The sequence below is a fragment of the Cucurbita pepo genome, chromosome 18, assembly GCF_057944985.1.
Source record: "Cucurbita pepo subsp. pepo isolate OVF chromosome 18, ASM5794498v1, whole genome shotgun sequence".
Taxonomy (NCBI): Eukaryota; Viridiplantae; Streptophyta; class Magnoliopsida; order Cucurbitales; family Cucurbitaceae; genus Cucurbita; species Cucurbita pepo.
This window is the reverse complement of record NC_141815.1, coordinates 4,599,191-4,616,680: the sequence shown is the minus strand read 5'-3', so window position 1 is coordinate 4,616,680 and position 17,490 is coordinate 4,599,191. Positions and strand designations below refer to the sequence as shown.

General features: G+C 39.9%; 18 non-coding genes and 1 pseudogene across 18 annotated transcripts; all 19 read left to right on the top strand.

Moving 5' to 3' along the window:
• Nucleotides 1-107: 107 nt before the first annotated feature.
• LOC147787148 (signal recognition particle RNA) lies at nucleotides 108-410 on the top strand. Its single transcript, XR_015413925.1, has one exon.
• A 187-nt stretch (nucleotides 411-597) lies between these two features.
• On the top strand, nucleotides 598-901 carry LOC147787147 (signal recognition particle RNA). Its single transcript, XR_015414019.1, has one exon.
• An 8,214-nt stretch (nucleotides 902-9,115) lies between these two features.
• LOC147787146 (signal recognition particle RNA) lies at nucleotides 9,116-9,329 on the top strand (annotated as a pseudogene).
• A 210-nt stretch (nucleotides 9,330-9,539) lies between these two features.
• Nucleotides 9,540-9,842, top strand: LOC147787145 (signal recognition particle RNA). Its single transcript, XR_015413924.1, has one exon.
• Nucleotides 9,843-10,024: 182 nt separating this feature from the next.
• On the top strand, nucleotides 10,025-10,328 carry LOC147787144 (signal recognition particle RNA). Its single transcript, XR_015414028.1, has one exon.
• A 186-nt stretch (nucleotides 10,329-10,514) lies between these two features.
• Nucleotides 10,515-10,811, top strand: LOC147787143 (signal recognition particle RNA). Its single transcript, XR_015414070.1, has one exon.
• A 125-nt stretch (nucleotides 10,812-10,936) lies between these two features.
• LOC147787142 (signal recognition particle RNA) lies at nucleotides 10,937-11,239 on the top strand. Its single transcript, XR_015414011.1, has one exon.
• A 186-nt stretch (nucleotides 11,240-11,425) lies between these two features.
• On the top strand, nucleotides 11,426-11,728 carry LOC147787141 (signal recognition particle RNA). Its single transcript, XR_015413955.1, has one exon.
• A 188-nt stretch (nucleotides 11,729-11,916) lies between these two features.
• Nucleotides 11,917-12,219, top strand: LOC147787140 (signal recognition particle RNA). Its single transcript, XR_015414191.1, has one exon.
• A 190-nt stretch (nucleotides 12,220-12,409) lies between these two features.
• On the top strand, nucleotides 12,410-12,710 carry LOC147787139 (signal recognition particle RNA). The gene has a single exon (XR_015413917.1).
• A 189-nt stretch (nucleotides 12,711-12,899) lies between these two features.
• LOC147787138 (signal recognition particle RNA) lies at nucleotides 12,900-13,202 on the top strand. Its single transcript, XR_015413992.1, has one exon.
• A 187-nt stretch (nucleotides 13,203-13,389) lies between these two features.
• On the top strand, nucleotides 13,390-13,692 carry LOC147787137 (signal recognition particle RNA). The gene has a single exon (XR_015413921.1).
• Nucleotides 13,693-13,878: 186 nt separating this feature from the next.
• On the top strand, nucleotides 13,879-14,181 carry LOC147787136 (signal recognition particle RNA). Its single transcript, XR_015413961.1, has one exon.
• Nucleotides 14,182-14,367: 186 nt separating this feature from the next.
• Nucleotides 14,368-14,668, top strand: LOC147787135 (signal recognition particle RNA). The gene has a single exon (XR_015413928.1).
• Nucleotides 14,669-14,823: 155 nt separating this feature from the next.
• On the top strand, nucleotides 14,824-15,127 carry LOC147787134 (signal recognition particle RNA). Its single transcript, XR_015414024.1, has one exon.
• Nucleotides 15,128-15,313: 186 nt separating this feature from the next.
• LOC147787133 (signal recognition particle RNA) lies at nucleotides 15,314-15,616 on the top strand. Its single transcript, XR_015413938.1, has one exon.
• A 186-nt stretch (nucleotides 15,617-15,802) lies between these two features.
• LOC147787132 (signal recognition particle RNA) lies at nucleotides 15,803-16,103 on the top strand. The gene has a single exon (XR_015413927.1).
• A 185-nt stretch (nucleotides 16,104-16,288) lies between these two features.
• LOC147787131 (signal recognition particle RNA) lies at nucleotides 16,289-16,594 on the top strand. The gene has a single exon (XR_015413970.1).
• A 423-nt stretch (nucleotides 16,595-17,017) lies between these two features.
• LOC147787130 (signal recognition particle RNA) lies at nucleotides 17,018-17,320 on the top strand. Its single transcript, XR_015414022.1, has one exon.
• Nucleotides 17,321-17,490: the final 170 nt, after the last annotated feature.

The window sequence follows — 17,490 nt, the reverse complement described above, 5'->3', positions numbered from 1 at the left end:
CTATTTTACCTGTAAATATGATAGATTTCTCCTTTACAACAATCCCACATTGATAGAATTAAAATTGGATGTAGTCTTCATAAAGTAGTCATTGTCTTAAGGACATCGTCGAGCTTGGTAATGTGAGCTTGTAACCCATATGGGGGCAACAAAGTGGTTGGAGGTTGGCTCAGCTCATTGGTTAGGGTTGTTGGAGTTGTTCTTTGGCCTGTCCATTCCAAGTAGGGAGTTGGGCTATGAGCTTTGGGCGAAGGCCTAGTGTCCATGGCCCTTAGAGTTGAAGGAAACCGCGTGAGGCTGGTTTCACAGAGCAGCGTAACCTTTCGCTCTTGTCGGTGGAAGGATAGCGGGTCGATTCTCCTAGGCCCAATATAAACCTCTTGGTAGTCCTCAACCTGACATCCACTTTTTTTTTTTTTTTTTTACATATATTTTTTGGTGCTCGGACTATGGACATCGAGCTAGCCACTTGTTCTGAATGAATGTATTATTTTCGTACCGGTAAATATGATAGATTTCTCCTTTATAAAAATCCCACATTGATAGATTTAAAATTAGATGTAGTCTTCATAAAGTAGTCCTTGTCTTAAGGAAATCATCGAGCTTGGTAATCTGAGCTTGTAACCCATATGGGGGCAACAAAGTGGTTGGAGGTTGGCTCAGCCCATTGGTTAGGGTTGTTGGAGTTGTTCTTTGGCCTGTCCATTCCAAGTAGGGAGTTTGGCTATGGGTTTTGCGCGAAGGCCTAGTGTCCATGGTCCTTAGAGTTGAAGGAAACCGCGTGAGGCTGGTTCCACAGAGCAGCGTAACCTTCCACTCTTGTCGGTGGATGGATAGCGGGTCGATTCTCCTAGACCCCAATATAAACCTCTTGGTAGTCCTCAACCTGACATGCACTTTTTTTTTTTGGGTCGATTCTCCTAGACCCAATATAAACCTCTTGGTAGTCCTCAACCTGACATGCACTTTTTTTTTTTTTTTTTTTACATATATTCTTGGGTGCTCAGACTATAGACATGGAGCTAGCCACTTGTTCTGAATGAATGTATTATTTTTTTACCTGTAATATGATAGATTTCTCCTTTACAACAATCCCACATTGATAGATTTAAAATTGGATGTAGTGTTCATAAAGTACTCCTTGTCTTAAGGAAGTCGCCGAGCTTGGTAATGTGAGCTTGTAACCCATATGGGGGCAACAAAATGGTTGGAGGTTGGCTCAGACGATTGGTTAGAGTTGTTGGAGTTGTTCTTTGGCCTGTCCATCCCAAGTAGGGAGTTGGGCTATGAGCTTTGGGCGAAGGCCTAGTGTCCATGGCCCTTAGAGTTGAAGGAAACCGCGTGAGGCTGGAGCAGCGTAACCTTCCGCTCTTGGTAGTCCTCAACCTGACATCCACTTCTTTTTTTTTTTTTTTTTTACATATATTCTTTTTTTTTTTTTACATATATTCTTTGGTGCTCGGACTATGGACATCGAGCTAGCCACTTGTTCTAAATGAATGTATTATTTTTTTACCTGTAAATATGATAGATTTCTCCTTTAAAACAATCCCACATTGATAGATTTAAAATATGATAGTCCTTGTCTTAATGATTGAATAGTCGTTAAACTAATTGTAAAAAAAAAAAAAAAAAAAAAAAAAATTCAAATCTGAACATATTCCATTCAATTTTGCTTCTGCACTTTGTCTATTTTGGTTTTTCTTATTATTAATGTACTCTTTCTTGTTTCATCATTTCATAAAAAAATTGATGAAATGTTGATGAACGTAGGAAAGAATGTAAATACATCTATGTAAAAATATGTATTAAATATTATTAATTAAGCTAGGATGATAGAGCTCATGTAAATCGTAAGGGCTCAAGTCATTAAGCATTTCTATGTGGTATCAGATTGACAACTTGTCAGCCACACAGTGAAGGCTCACATGCCAATTACCAATGTCGGTAAATTATTAGTCTTTTAAATTATTAGTTTACTTTATGTCTTATAGGAAACAGATCTTGCAGGGGTCCTATCCTCTTAGATTCGATCTTATCTCTTAGTTGACGTTTTTTAAATTTACGATCAAACTCGAAGTCTATAAAGGGACTTCATCAATGTAAAGAGGGCATCGATCGGTCGATAGCTCTCTCTTGAATATCAATTGAACAATTCAGAGAAAAATCATCCTACTCTTATCTTATCTATCTTATGAACGAATTTCTTAGAAAGCTCAGAAAATCAAGCCATCTCAAATGCTCTACCGATGAAGAAGAAAGTTCAAATGAACATCGAAGGGGAGAAAATCTCACAATCTCAAATACTGTCAATCAAGAATACCAGATTGCCAGAATCGAAGATCAACTCAAAAATTGGACTATTCCAAAGGTAGATCCTAAAACTATCTACCAAATTTCAACTTCAATTTTACTCAAAGATCATGCATCAAATTCTCAGAGAAGAACATCCCAATTCATAGCAATAGGGAATCTCTGAATCTTTTTTCAAGATCTCTTATACTCCAACATCGTGAAGAGTTTAACTATCTTCATGTCGGTCTTGTCCAAGTCACGGTAAAACTATTGTTCAGACTTGGATTAGATATCCCAGTCCTTATCTCCTTACGAGATAAGAGACGTGAAGATTTCTCCAATTCCTTGTTGGGAATGGTTCAATCCAATTTAGAGAATGGACCAGTCTATTTCAATTGTTATCCAAACTTTACTCTGTCTCTCCCCGACCCACACATATTATCAGCTCTCATGCTAGATTTACAGTCAAAAAATTTAAACATCAAGGCTGAAACCCATTCTTCAGTCGTCATATTAAGGATTTATTATAAGCTCATGAATACAAACATTTCTCCAAGAGCATTAAGATCCTCACCAAAAGGATCGACTATGCTCATAGAAGCAAATATTGGATAATCATCAGTGACTGTCCCAAAAACACTCTCTTGGGATCAAATAACCAGAAGCACTGTCTGGAAAATAGAAGATGCAAATCTTCCAAAGCGGAAAGAATCTCAAAACCCAATCTAAATCATCGAACATGACGATGGAAGTGTTGAAAAAAAATTCAGCGAAGAACCTTCGTCAGAGTCGAAAGTAAAAGAATTCCTGAGTTCTAGACCAAGTACTTCACGAATATCAAGATCAATGTATGACCCCTTAAAGGTAAAAGAGGTCAGTTATGATCAAAAAATGGCGTCAATCCACTATGAAGATGGCTCAAGGTCTCCAACCCATACGGATATGGATACTCAATCCGTCTACGAAAGCCAGCTAAATGTCATTACAGCTGATTTCCAGATAGACAAAGAATTTTTGAAAGCAGATTTTATGTCACCTACCAACTCTTCAAAAAGAAATGCCTTCTTCCAAACCTACAAAGACGCTGAGCGAAATGAATTAAGAGCTCAGTGGTATTCTCATATGGAAGCCATCAAAGAAAATATACCATTCTTCGAATGGTTTGAAGAAAATATTCTGCAGGTATGCACCTTGACCCAGAGGAGTTGGAAGACTACCAAAAGAGGCAAGGTATATTCGAAACATCCTCCGTTAGAAGAAGTCAAATTCGACAACTACTACGGAGAAAAGGTCAAAGCTAGCCCTTTCAAACATATTCTGGAAGGACTAGAAAAGGGCAATCCGACCCTAAAAGATATCACGAATATCCAGCATCAAAACAATTATTCAAATAAGATTTTATCCACGATCGCTACTCAACTTGAAAGTATCGAGGGAAAAATCTCAAAGAAATCAGGTACTCAGCAGGAACAGGCAAGCAGTTCTGTACCAAAGGTTGATGAGTCAATACCAATACTCAGACTGGCAAATCTCGAAATATTTACAAAAAGGATTTCAAAAGAAGAGGCTGCAATGGCCAAGATAAAGGAAAAGTTAGACAGGATATTAAATCCCGCCATGACGCCTCAAGATTCATCTGTCAATGTCGTTAACAATGACAAGAGAACCAAGAATTCGAAGACGAGATTGCACATGAGAGAGAAGAACCTTTCTACAATCGAATTGAAAGGATCTCTAGAAGAAGTCAAAATAATGCCAGTAATCAGAAAAACTGGTATCCTCAACCGTCTTTTTCGGATATCCAGTTCGAAGAAAAGACACTACAAACTCAAGCTCATTAGATGGTTTAGCAATCTATGAATGGAATATCGATGGATTGTCTGACTATCTGATAATGAATGTTGTCAATGAGATGATGATGGCCGCAAGCGCGTATAAATTACAAGGCCATAAATCCGACCATCAGATAGCTCAAGTTTTGGTAACTGAATTTACCGGGCAACTCAAGGATTGGTGGGACAAATATCTCGACGAAACAACCCACCAACAGATATTAAACCACTATGTCATTAGACCAACTACTCAAATTATCAAAGAAGAAGGTCCATCAACTAGGATCGAGGTACAACATGAAAGGGTAGAGGATGCTGTCAACACCCTCATATATACCCTCATAGAATTCTTCTTCGGCGACCCTCTAAAATACCAGGAGAGATCCGCCGAGATACTCATGAATCTGAAATGCCCTACCTTAGGTGATTTCAGGTGGTACAAAGACATGTACTTCAGCAAAGTTCTTATTAGAACAAATAGTTCGTTGGAATTCTGGAAAGAGAATTTCGTCAATGGACTACCAAAACACTTCTCAAGGAGGATCAAAGATGGTCTTAAGACAAAGTACAATGGAACAATTTCATGACAAACTTTGTCATACGGATCCATAGCATCCTTCATCATAGAAGAAGGACTCAGACTTTGTAATGAGTCAAAGATTCAAAACAAGCTCAATTCTTCGATGTCAAACAGAAAAGAGCTTGGCAGATTTTGCGATCAATATGGATGCAAGGGAATAGAAGCTCCATCAACCTCCAGACGAAAGAAGGTTAAGACGCATCCAAAACCTTATCATTCATACAGGCCTAGAGAAACATATCGGAGTAAACCCGTGCAGTCTCAAAAGCCAACATATTCAAGAAGGAAGTATATTCCTACAAAAACCCATAGAGGAAAGAAAAAGCAAACTTGCTTCAAATGTCGTGAAGAAGGACACTATGCTAACAAGTGTCCAATCAGAGGAAAGATCAATGAGTTGGATATAGATCAAGAGCTGAAAAATCAGTTATTACAACTGACCCTAACCGACTCAGAGCAATCAAGCGAGGGAGAAATCCTCGAACTCCAAGAAGAATCTGATTCATATTCTAGCACAGAATACGAATCAGAACAAGAAGGAAAAAGGACGTGCGAAGGATGCATAAATGTCCTTACCAAGGATCAAGAAATTCTACTCGAAGTAGTAGAAAAAGTTCAAGACCCAGAAATTCAACAGAAGATTGCTCAACGACTTAGGGATGCCATGACAATCTCTAAGCCAACTGAAAGGGAAGAAAGAAATCCCTACAAACTCCAATCTGTTCTCTAAAGATTTGAAAAACCGAGAGAACTCACTACTCAAGATTTACAAAGAGAGATTAATAATCTCAAACAAGAGGTACAGGCGCTAAGATCTAAAACCAGGTCAGAATCTTATACGCTTCGTCAAGAAATTCTCAATCTTCAGGAAAGGCTGCCAACACAAAAGGAAACGGCGCAACCGAACCTGGATGAAGAAGATTTTCAAAGTTCCTTCGTTGGAGCCATCACCACTTCTCAATTTCAAAAATGGTACGCTCTCGTTACCTTAGAAATTTATGATTTCAAAATCACACTAAAGGCTCTCATAGATACTGGAGCCGATCAAAATTGCATTCAAGAAGGCCTAATACCTACAAATTATTTTAAAAAAACTACTGAGGGCCTTAGAGGTGCTAACAACAACAAACTCAAAATTAATTACAAACTATCAAAAGTTCATGTTTGCAATGATGGAATTTGCTTAGTAAATTCCTTCCTTCTAGTAAAAGACTTAGGACAAGAACTAATCCTAGGTACTCCTTTCATTACTCAATTATATCCTTTTAGAATAACTGAAAAAGGGTTAGAATCAAAAGCCTTAGGAAAAAAGATAAAATTTAACTTTCTTTCCCATAAGGATTAGCGAAATAAATAACCTTCAAAAGAATACAATTATTCAATCAATAAATGTATTAAATTATAAAGAAAAACAAATTTACAATTATTCAATCAATAAATGTATTAAATTATAAAGAAAAACAAATTTCTTTTTTAAAAGAAGAAATTTCATTCAAAAAAATAGAAGAACAAATTCAAAATAAGACTGTCCAGTTTAAAATCAAAACTTTACAAACTCAATTAGAAAAAGAAGTTTGTTCAAATATCCCAAATGCCTTTTGGGATAGGAAACAACACATAGTTGATCTTCCTTATATCAAAGCTTTCGAGGAGAAAAATATTCCAACAAAAGCCCGACCTATTCAAATGAATAAAGAATTACTAACATTCTGCAAAGCAGAAATTATTGATCTTTTGCAGAAAGGTCTTGTTAGACCATCAAAGAGCCCCTGGTCATGTGCGTCTTTTTACGTCAACAACCAGGCAGAAAAGGAACGTGGAGTTCCGCGACTAGTAATTAACTACAAACCCTTAAATAAGGTTTTGGAATGGATTAGATATCCAATTCCAAATAAATCAGATTTAATGCAAAGAATTTCAAATGCAAAAATATTTTCAAAATTTGACATGAAATCAGGATTTTGGCAAATCCAGATTTCAGAAAAAGACAAGTACAAAACGGCTTTTAATGTCCCTTTTGGACAATACGAATGGAACGTTATGCCATTTGGGCTAAAAAACGCTCCATCCGAATTTCAAAAGATTATGAATGATATTTTCAATCCTTTTCAAGACTTTTCAATTGTTTATATTGACGATGTTCTGATTTTTTCTCAAAGCATCGATCAACACTTTAAGCATCTTCAAACATTTTTGACGACAGTCAAAAGAAACGGTTTAGTTGTGTCTAAACCCAAAATTAAACTTTTTCAAACAAAAATCCGTTTTCTCGGATTTGAAATTCATTTGGGTCTAATCAAACCCATTCAAAGGTCCATTGAGTTTGCAAACTTTCCAACCAAATTACAGATAAGACCCAACTACAAAGATTTTTGGAATGTCTCAATTATGTGTCTGATTTCCTTCAAAATATCATACCCATCTGCAAGCCCCTTTTTGAGAGACCAAAAAAGAATCCAAAGCCCTGGACTGGACTGAAGAACATACCAAACAGTCCAAAAAATCAAGTCCCTTGACAAGAAAGAATCCATTGTCCGTTTCCATTCGGGAATATGGAATTCTACTAAAAAAAAATTATTCAACAGTAAAGAAAGAAATACTTTCAATAGTACTTTGTGTACAAAAATTTCAAAGTGATTTGATTAACAAAAGTTTTGTTATCAAAACCGACTCAAGGGCATCTAAATTTGTTTTAGAAAAAGATGTCAAGAATCTTGTGTCTAAACAAATTTTTGCTAGATGGCAAGCCATTTTATCTTGCTTCGACTTTCAGATTTTGCCTATAAAAGGGATCGAAAACCCCTTGGCAGATTACCTCTCAAGAGAGTTCTTACTCTCAAAGAAAAATTCTCCCTAACCCATCTCCATCTCCCAGCAATGACCGGTAAGAAAGTGATAGAAAAAGGGAAGAAGCCCAATGCTTCTTCAAGCACACCTACTCCAATGACATCCGACAGCTATGCAATGGATTCTGGCTTCACATTGGTGACTAGATCTAAAGCAAAGCTTTCTCAGAAACAGGCGGAGGTTATCACTCCGACGAGGCCTTCAGCCTCTTCAACACGGCCATCTGTCGTTACTCCATCGAGACCCACTGTCTCTTCCACTTCAAAGGGACCTTCTGTCCCCTCGACCTGCTCGGACGCGGTTGTTCCCGTTCGTTTTTCTCCAGTTCCTGAAATCAAAACCTATGTTCAAAAATCTGTGTCTATACCAGAAGCTCTGGTAGAACCAGAATACGACGACCCGAAAATCGACGAAGTCGTTAAAAAAGCCTATCCATCGGGATTCTTTTATATCCCAGAAGATCTTCATAAAACCAGAAGGTTTTATGAATTCATTCTAGTCGACACAAAGTCCGTCAAAATTACTCATATTCCGAGTCGCGATGATCCTTCGAAAATCGCGTATTCAAAATTAAAAATTTTTAAAGTCATGAATCCGACGTATTGGAATCAAGACCCATACACGGAAAAGACATTCTCAAAACCTTTTGTTCCTCATTCTTACTCATACAGAGACTATCAAATGGCATGGTTCAATGTCATTTGGTATCAAAATTACGAGCATTCATGGTTCATTCAATTCTGCCAGAATGCTCATAAAATTCATTACCCATTTTGGTTCATCAAATGGTGGAAAATATTTGGATCAGCCAAAGATATATTTCCAGTTCCAATACAAGAATCGTTCCACTATTTTGTTCAAAACATATTCAAAATCTCATTTCCATTGACCATGCGCTTTTGCGTATATTTTCAAATTCCTTGGATTTTAACTTGGAATTTTCAAATTAAAGAGACCGAAGACCAAATAAAACAAGTCTTCAAAATTATCAAAATCAAATGGTGGGATAAATATACTTATACCCACGCAGACATCAAAGCGGTAAAGGTCTGGCTATCTGAGAATGGCCACCTTCAGGATTTATCCAAGAAGAAGACCTCCGAATTCCTTAATTCAAAGTCGAGGCTACTCGCCGCATTAGCCCAGACAACTTCGGAAGCTGATTTTCAAAAGCTTCTTCAAGAAGCCACATTAGTCGGTTCAACGTCTTCTCCTTCTATTATAGAGGAAAAAAATGAAGACACGATCTATGATCTCAATGATCCATTTTTGGATTCACAACCACCTTTGTAGATATCATCATCTCAATGACTGAATAATAATAAAAAAAAAAAATAAATAAAAATTTCAAATCCGTGAATGGAATATGTTCCCTGACATATTCCATTCAATTTTCCTTCTTTTGGCACCTTGTCTATTTTGGTTTTTCTTATTATTAATATACTCTTTCTTATTTCATGTAAATACATCTATGTAAAAATATGTCTTAAATGTTATTAATTAAGTTAGGATGATAGAGCTCATCTAAATCGTAAGGGCTCAAGTCATTAAGCATTTCCTCAGCCCATTGGTTAGGGTTGTTGGAGTTGTTCTTTGGCCTGTCCATTCCAAGTAGGGAGTTGGGCTATGAGCTTTGGGCGAAGGCCTAGTGTCCATGGCCCTTAAAGTTGAAGGAAACCGCGTGAGGCTGGTTTCAGAGAGCAGCGTAACCTTCCGCTCTTGTCGGTGGAAGGATAGCGGGTCGATTCTCCTAGGCCCAAGATAAACCTCTTGGTAGTCCTCATCCTGACATCTACTTTTTTTTTTTTTTTTTACATATATTTTTTGGTGCTCGGACTATGGACATCCAGCTAGCCACTTGTTCTGAATGAATGTATTATTTTCTTACCGGTAAATATGATAGATTTCCCTTTATAACAATCCCACATTGATAGATTTAAAATTAGATGTAGTCTTCATAAAGTAGTCCTTGTCTTAAGGAAATCGCCGAGCTTGGTAATGTGAGCTTGTAACCCATATGGGGGCAACAAAGTGGTTGGAGGTTGGCTCAGCCCATTGGTTATGGTTGTTGGAGTCGTTCTTCGGCCTGTCCATTCCAAGTAAGGAGTTGGGCTATGAGCATTGGGCGAAGGCCTAGTGTCCATGGTCCTTAGAGTTGAAGGAAACCGCGTGAGGCTGGTTTCACAGAGCAGCGTAACCTTTCGCTCTTGTCGGTGGAAGGATAGCGGGTCGATTCTCCTAGGCCCAATATAAACCTCTTGGTAGTCCTCAACCTGACATCCACTTTTTTTTTTTTTAAATATATTTTTTCTGGCTCGGACTATGGACATCGAGCTATCCACTTGTTCTTAATGAATGTATTATTTTCTTACCAGTAAATATGGTAGATTTCTCCTTTATAACAATCCCACATTGATAGATTTAAAATTAGATGTAGTCTTCATAAAGTAGTCCTTGTCTTAAGGAAATCGCCGACCTTGGTAATCTGAGCTTGTAACTCATATGGGAGCAACAAAGTGGTTGGAGGGTTGGCTCAGCCCATTGGTTAGGGTTGTTGGAGTTGTTCTTTGGCCTGTCCATTCCAAGTAGGGAGTTGGGCTATGGGCTTTGCGCGAAGGCTTAGTGTCCATGGTCCTTAGAGTTGAACGAAACCGCGTGAGGCTGGTTTCACAGAGCAGCGTAACCTTCCGCTCTTGTCGGTGGAAGGATAGCGGGTCGATTCTCCTAGGGCCAATATAAACCTCTTGGTAGTCCTCAACCTGACATCCACTTATTTTTATTTTTTAAATCTATTTTTGCTGGCTCGGACTATGGACATCGAGCTATCCACTTGATCTTTATGAAATTATTTATCTATTTTACCTGTAAATATGATAGATTTCTGCTTCACAACAATCCCACATTGATAGAATTGAAATTGGATGTAGTCTTCATAAAGTAGTCATTGTCTTAAGGACATCGCTGAGCTTGGTAATGTGAGCTTGTAACCCATATGGGGGCAACAAAGTGGTTGGAGGTTAGCTCAGCCCATTGGTTAGGGTTGTTGGAGTTGTTCTTTGGCTTGTCCATTCCAAGTAGGGAGTTGGGCTATGGGCTTTGCGTGAAGGCTTAGTGTCCATGGTCCTTAGAGTTGAAGGAAACCGCGTGAGGCTGGTTTCACATAGCAGCGTAACCTTCCGCTCTTATCGGTGGAAGGATATTTTTTTTTTACATATATTCTTTGGTGCTCGGACTATGGACATCGAGCTAGCCACTTGTTATGAATGAATGTATTATCTTTTTACCTGTAAATATGATATATTTCTCCTTTAAAACAATCCCACATTGATAGATTTAAAATTGGATGTAGTCTTCATAAAGTAGTCCTTGTCTTAAGGACGTCGCTGAGCTTGGTAATGTGAGCTTGTAACCCATATGGGGGCAACAAAGTGGTTGGAGGTTGGCTCAGCCCATTGGTTAGGGTTGTTGGAGTTGTTCTTTGGCCTCTCCATTCCAAGTAGGGAGTTGGACTATGGGCTTTGGGCGAAGACCTAGTGTCCATGGTCCTTAGAGTTGAAGGAAACCGCGTGAGGCTGGTTTCACAGAGCAGCGTAACCTTCCGCTCTGGTTGGTTGAAGGATAGCGGGTCGATTCTCCTAGGCCCAATATAAACCTCTTGGTACACCTCAACCTGACATCCACTTTTTTTTTTTTTTCAAATCTATTTTTGCTGGCTCGGACTATGGACATCGAGCTATCCACTTGTTCTGAATGAAATTATTTATCTATTTTACCCGTAAATATGATAGATTTCTCCTTCACAACAATCCCACATTGATAGAATTGAAATTGGATGTAGTCTTGATAAAGTAGTCATTGTCTTAAGGACATCGCCGAGCTTGGTAATGTGAGCTTGTAACCCATATGGGGGCAACAAAGTGGTTGGAGGTTGGCTCAGCCCATTGCTTAGGGTTGTTGGAGTTGTTCTTTGGCCTGTCCATTCCAAGTAGGGAGTTGGGCTATGGGCTTTGGGCGAAGGCCTAGTGTCCATGGTCCTTAGAGTTGAAGGAAACTGCGTGAGGCTGGTTTCACAGAGCAGCGTAACCTTTCCCTCTTGTCGGTGGAAGGATAGCAGGTCGATTCTCCTAGGCCCAATATAAACCTCTTGGTAATCCTCAACCTGACATTCACTTTTTTTATTTTTTTTTACATATATTCTTTAGTGCTCGGACTATGGACATCGAGCTAGCCACTTGTTCTGAATGAATGTATTTATCTATTTTACCTGTAAATATGATAGATTTCTCCTTCACAACAATCCCACATTGATAGAATTAAAATTGGATGTAGTCTTCATAAAGTAGTCATTGTCTTAAGGACATCGCCAAGCTTGGTAATGTGAGCTTGTAACCCATATGGGGGCAACAAAGTGGTTGGAGGTTGGCTCAGCCCATTGGTTAGGGTTGTTGGAGTTGTTCTTTGGCCTGTCCATTCCAAGTAGGGAGTTGGGCTATGGGCTTTGGGCGAAGGCCTAGTGTCCATGGTCCTTAGAGTTGAAGGAAACTGCGTGAGGCTGGTTTCACAGAGCAGCGTAACCTTCCGCTCTTGTCGGTGGAAGGATAGCGGGTCGATTCTCCTAGGCCCAATATAAACCTCTTGGTAATCCTCAACCTGACATTCACTTTTTTTTATTTTTTTTTTACATATATTCTTTGGTGCTCAGAGTATGGACATCGAGCTAGCCACTTGTTCTGAATAAATGTATTTATCTATTTTACCTGTAAATATGATAGATTTCTTCTTTACAACAATCCCACATTGATAGAATTAAAATTGGATGTAGTCTTCATAAAGTAGTGATTGTCTTAAGGACATCGCCGAGCTTGGTAATGTGAGCTTGTAACCCATATGGGGGCAACAAAGTGGTTGGAGGTTGGCTTAGCCCATTGGTTAGGGTTGTTGGAGTTGTTCTTTGGCCTGTCCATTCCAAGTAGGGAGTTGGGCTATGGACTTTGGGCGAAGGCCTAGTCCATGGTCCTTAGAGTTGAAGGAAACTGCGTGAGGCTGGTTTCACAGAGCAGCGTAACCTTCCGCTCTTGTCGGTGGAAGGATAGCGGGTCGATTCTCCTAGGCCCAATATAAACCTCTTGGTAATCCTCAACCTGACATTCACTTTTTTTTATTTTTTTTTACATATATTCTTTGGTGCTCGGACTATGGACATCGAGCTAGCCACTTGTTCTGAATGAATGTATTTATCTAATTTACCTGTAAATATGATAGATTTCTCCTTTACAACAATCCCACATTGATAGAATTAAAATTGGATGTAGTCTTCATAAAGTAGTGATTGTCTTAAGGACATCGCCGAGCTTGGTAATGTGAGCTTGTAACCCATATGGGGGCAACAAAGTGGTTGGTGGTTGGCTCAGCCCATTGGTTAGGGTTGTTGGAGTTGTTCTTTGGCCTGTTCATTCCAAGTAGGGAGTTGGGCTATGGACTTTTGGCGAAGGCCTAGTGTCCATGGTCCTTAGAGTTGAAGGAAACTGCGTGAGGATGGTTTCACAGAGCAGCGTAACCTTCCGCTCTTGTCGGTGGAAGGATAGCTGGTCGATTCTCCTAGGCCCAATATAAACCTCTTGGTAATCCTCAACCTGACATTCACTTTTTTTTATTTTTTTTTACATATATTCTTTGGTGCTCGGACTATGGACATCGAGCTAGCCACTTGTTCTGAATGAATGTATTATCTTTTTACCTGTAAATATGATAGATTTCTCCTTTACAACAATCCCACATTGATAGAATTAAAATTGGATGTAGTCTTCATAAAGTAGTGATTGTCTTAAGGACATCGCCGAGCTTGGTAATGTGAGCTTGTAACCCATATGGGGGCAACAAAGTGGTTGGAGGTTGGCTCAACCCATTGGTTAGGGTTGTTGGAGTTGTTCTTTGGCCTGTCCATTCCAAGTAGGGAGTTGGGCTATGGACTTTGGGCGAAGGCCTAGTGTCCATGGTCCTTAGAGTTGAAGGAAACCGCGTGAGGCTGGTTTCACAGAGCAGCGTAACCTTCCGCTCTTGTCGGTGGAAGGATAGCGGGTCGATTCTCCTAGGGCCAATATAAACCTCTTGGTAGTCCTCAACCTGACATCCACTTATTTTTATTTTTTAAATCTATTTTTGCTGGCTCGGACTATGGACATCGAGCTATCCACTTGTTCTGAATGAAATTATTTATCTATTTTACCTGTAAATATGATAGATTTCTACTTCACAACAATCCCACATTGATAGAATTAAAATTGGATGTAGTCTTCATAAAGTAGTCATTGTCTTAAGGACATCGCCGAGCTTGGTAATGTGAGCTTGTAACCCATATGGGGGCAACAAAGTGGTTGGAGGTTGGCTCAGCCCATTGGTTAGGGTTGTTGGAGTTGTTCTTTGGCCTGTCCATTCCAAGTAGGGAGTTGGGCTATGGACTTTGGGCGAAGGCCTAGTGTCCATGGTCCTTAGAGTTGAAGGAAACCGCGTGAGGCTGGTTTCATAGAGCAGCGTAACCTTCCGCTCTTGTCGGTGGAAGGATAGCGGGTCGATTCTCCTAGGGCCAATATAAACCTCTTGGTAGTCCTCAACCTGACATCCACTTATTTTTATATTTTAAATCTATTTTTGCTGGCTCGGACTATGGACATCGAGCTATCCACTTGTTCTGAATGAAATTATTTTTCTATTTTACCTGTAAATATGATAGATTTCTCCTTCACAACAATCCCACATTGATAGAATTAATATTGGATGTAGTCTTCATAAAGTAGTGATTGTCTTAAGGACATCGCCGAGCTTGGTAATGAGCTTGTAACCCATATGGGGGCAACAAAGTGGTTGGAGGTTGGCTCAGCCCATTGGTTAGGGTTGTTGGAGTTGTTCTTTGGCCTGTCCATTCCAAGTAGGGAGTTGGGCTATGGACTTTGGGCGAAGGCCTAGTGTCCATGGTCCTTAGAGTTGAAGGAAACCGCGTGAGGCTGGTTTCACAGAGCAGCGTAACCTTCCGCTCTTGTCGGTGGAAGGATAGCGGGTCGATTCTCCTAGGCCCAATATAAACCTCTTGGTAGTCCTCAACCTGACATCCACTTTTTTTTTTTTTAAATATATAGCTATCCACTTGTTCTTAATGAATGTATTATTTTCTTACCAGTAAATATGGTAGATTTCTCCTTTATAACAATCCCACATTGATAGATTTAAAATTAGATGTAGTCTTCATAAAGTAGTCCTTGTCTTAAGGAAATTGCCGACCTTGGTAATCTGAGCTTGTAACTCATATGGGAGCAACAAAGTGGTTGGAGGGTTGGCTCAGCCCATTGGTTAGGGTTGTTGGAGTTGTTCTTTGGCCTGTTCATTCCAAGTAGGGAGTTGGGCTATGGACTTTTGGCGAAGGCCTAGTGTCCATGGTCCTTAGAGTTGAAGGAAACTGCGTGAGACTGGTTTCACAGAGCAGCGTAACCTTCCGCTCTTGTCGGTGGAAGGATAGCGGGTCGATTCTCCTAGGCCCAATATAAACTTCTTGGTAGTCCTCAACCTGACATCCACTTATTTTTATTTTTTAAATCTATTTTTGCTGGCTCGGACTATGGACATCGAGCTATCCACTTGTTCTGAATGAAATTATTTATCTATTTTACCTGTAAATATGATAGATTTCTACTTCACAACAATCCCACATTGATAGAATTAAAATTGGATGTAGTCTTCATAAAGTAGTGATTGTCTTAAGGACATCGCCGAGCTTGGTAATGTGAGCTTGTAACCCATATGGGGGCAACAAAGTGGTTGGAGGTTGGCTCAGCCCATTGGTTAGGGTTGTTGGAGTTGTTCTTTGGCCTGTCCATTCCAAGTAGGGAGTTGGGCTATGGACTTTGGGCGAAGGCCTAGTGTCCATGGTCCTTAGAGTTGAAGGAAACCGCGTGAGGCTGGTTTCACAGAGCAGCGTAACCTTCCGCTCTTGTCGGTGGAAGGATAGCGGGTCGTATCTCCTAGGCCCAATATAAAACTCTTGGTAGTCCTCAACCTGACATCCACTTATTTTTATATTTTAAATCTATTTTTGCTGGCTCGGACTATGGACATCGAGCTATCCACTTGTTCTGAATGAAATTATTTTTCTATTTTACCTGTAAATATGATAGATTTCTCCTTCACAACAATCCCACATTGATAGAATTAATATTGGATGTAGTCTTCATAAAGTAGTGATTGTCTTAAGGACATCGCCGAGCTTGGTAATGAGCTTGTAACCCATATGGGGGCAACAAAGTGGTTGGAGGTTGGCTCAGCCCATTGGTTAGGGTTGTTGGAGTTGTTCTTTGGCCTGTCCATTCCAAGTAGGGAGTTGGGCTATGGACTTTGGGCGAAGGCCTAGTGTCCATGGTCCTTAGAGTTGAAGGAAACCGCGTGAGGCTGGTTTCACAGAGCAGCGTAACCTTCCGCTCTTGTCGGTGGAAGGATAGCGGGTCGATTCTCCTAGGCCCAATATAAACCTCTTGGTAGTCCTCAACCTGACATCCACTTTTTTTTTTTTTTTAATATAGTTTTTCTGGCTCGGACTATGGACATCGAGCTATCCACTTGTTCTTTATGAAATTATTTATCTATTTTACCTGTAAATATGATAGATTTCTACTTCACAACAATCCCACATTGATAGAATTAAAATTGGATGTAGTCTTCATAAAGTAGTCATTGTCTTAAGGACATCGCCGAGCTTGGTAATGTGAGCTTGTAACCCATATGGGGGCAACAAAGTGGTTGGAGGTTGGCTCAGCCCATTGGTTAGGGTTGTTGGAGTTGTTCTTTGGCCTGTCCATTCCAAGTTAGGGAGTTGGGCTATATGGGCTTTGGGCGAAGGCCTAGTGTCCATGGCCCTTAAAGTTAAAGGAAACCGCGTGAGGCTGGTTTCACAGAGCAGCGTAACCTTCCGCTCTTGTCGGTGGAAGGATAGCGGGTCGATTCTCCTAGGCCCAATATAAACCTCTTGGTAATCCTCAACCTGACATCCACTTTTTTTTATTTTTTTTTACATATATTCTTTGGTGCTCGGACTATGGACATCGAGCTAGCCACTTTTTATGAATGAATGTATTATCTTTTTACCTGTAAATATGATAGATTTCTCCTTTAAAACAATCCCACATTGATAGATTTAAAATTGGATGTAGTCTTCATAAAGTAGTCCTTGTCTTAAGGACGTCGCCGAGCTTGGTAATGTGAGCTTGTAACCCATATGGGGGCAACAAAGTGGTTGGAGGTTGGCTCAGCCCATTGGTTAGGGTTGTTGGAGTTGTTCTTTGGCCTGTCCATTCCAAGTTAGGGAGTTGGGCTATATGGGCTTTGGGCGAAGGCCTAGTGTCCATGGCCCTTAAAGTTGAAGGAAACCGCGTGAGGCTGGTTGTAGTCTTCATAAAGTAGTCCTTGTCTTAAGGACGTCGCCGAGCTTGGTAATGTGAGCTTGTAACCAATATGGGGGCAACAAAGTGGTTGGAGGTTGGCTCAGCCCATTGGTTAGGGTTGTTGGAGTTGTTCTTCTGCTTGTCCATTCCAAGTAGGGAGTTGGACTATGGGCTTTGGGCGAAGGCTTAGTGTCCATGTTCCTTAGAGTTGAAGGAAACCGCGTGAGGCTGGTTTCACAGAGCCGCGTAACCTTCCGCTCTTGTTGGTGGAAGGATAGCGGGTCGATTCTCCTAGGCCCATTATAAACCTCTTTGTACACCTCAACCTGACATCCACTTTTTTTTTTTTTTTTAAAATCTATTTTTGCTCTTGGTACTCCTCAACCTGACATCCACTTTTTTTTTTTTTAAATCTATTTTTGCTGGTTCGGACTATGGACATCGAGCTATCCACTTGTTCTGAATGAAATTATTTATCTATTTTACCCGTAAATATGATAGATTTCTCCTT